The following is a 1,298-nucleotide window of genomic DNA, read 5'->3' as shown; positions in this document are numbered from 1 at the left end:
AAGTTGGGACGAAGTGTAATTTTGTAATTTGTTTTAGTTCAGATGTTGGCAAAGATCAAACAAGTCTTAGAACATTAGGGAATATTAGTAATCGAGAGATATACAATTAATAGGAGTACGACGCTCAAATAACTACACAATGAATAATTTATTAACAAACAGAGACTTGTTACGCCTCCGTTCGTTAGTTAATTTTCCATAAAAATTCTTTCAGAAGAAACTTTACCGATACAAGTCCTGTCTTAAATAAAACTGGTTTATTCTTTCTGAATACAACTTTGTGATACACTTAATTTCCACAGTCGCGCTATAACAAACGCTGTAATTCACAAGAACGTCTCACGTGCTCAACAATACATCTCTCTCTGTTCGCAGTTCAATTACACATTGTTGCCGTCACGTCTTGACCGTCTTATATGTACAAGAATACCGAAATCTAGTAACCTCCCGACGCTTCATGAACGTTCTAGAAGCGCGTGACGTGTTACTAGTGTCACGTGACCTCCGCTGTCGTAACAGACTAATCCTAAAAAAATGGTGGCATGAGAATACCAAAATATGTAGAGTCTTTTTAGAGTTAGTATCTGCTTTTTAATATATTTTTTATTGTGTAATTATTTTAGCATGGTTCTCCTTTTAATTATATTTATATATATATTGCACAAGCGCAGTTTTAAATTATTTAATCAAGAGATGTTGCGAAGTGTGTAGAAACTAAGCTACATATACAACTATAAATAGGAAGTTAGTTTTATTGAGTTGTTTCAAGATAGAGAGTTGCATTAGTCCCTGTGGTATCATGTTGTATTTGAATCTGTGTTAGATATCGCGTTTATTTTGTTACTTTGTAAAGTGGTTTAACGTCATATCTAACGCAGGCCTTTAATAATTTACGTCAGTGTATAAGTGTTCTAACTTGTAGAAACGTTAAAGGTAGAAGAAAACAAATTTGTGATTGCTACATGAACTGGAGTTTGAATTATTTTCACCAGAAAATGGAAAGAATCCGCCCACAAAAGAACAATGTTACAATGCTTGGTATCAGAAGAAGGGTATTATTTTGTGAAAATAAATTAGAATTTTTGAGTAAACTTCGACTCTAGTTCAAGATGACTACAATAGCACAGAGTGAGATAGAAACCTAGTAGACTTGACAAAACAGTAGCAAAAAGAACAAATAAAAAGAGACAGGGCATTTAAAGAAGAATAGGACAGAAAATTAGAAGAAAAATATAGAAAATTAAAAGGAGACCAGGAGGTAAGAAACAGGAATTTAAGAAAGAGATATATTATGTAAG

Source organism: Limulus polyphemus, unplaced genomic scaffold (assembly GCF_000517525.1).
Source record: "Limulus polyphemus unplaced genomic scaffold, Limulus_polyphemus-2.1.2 Scaffold149, whole genome shotgun sequence".
In the NCBI taxonomy this organism is placed as follows: domain Eukaryota; kingdom Metazoa; phylum Arthropoda; class Merostomata; order Xiphosura; family Limulidae; genus Limulus; species Limulus polyphemus.
This window is presented reverse-complemented; position numbering follows the sequence as displayed.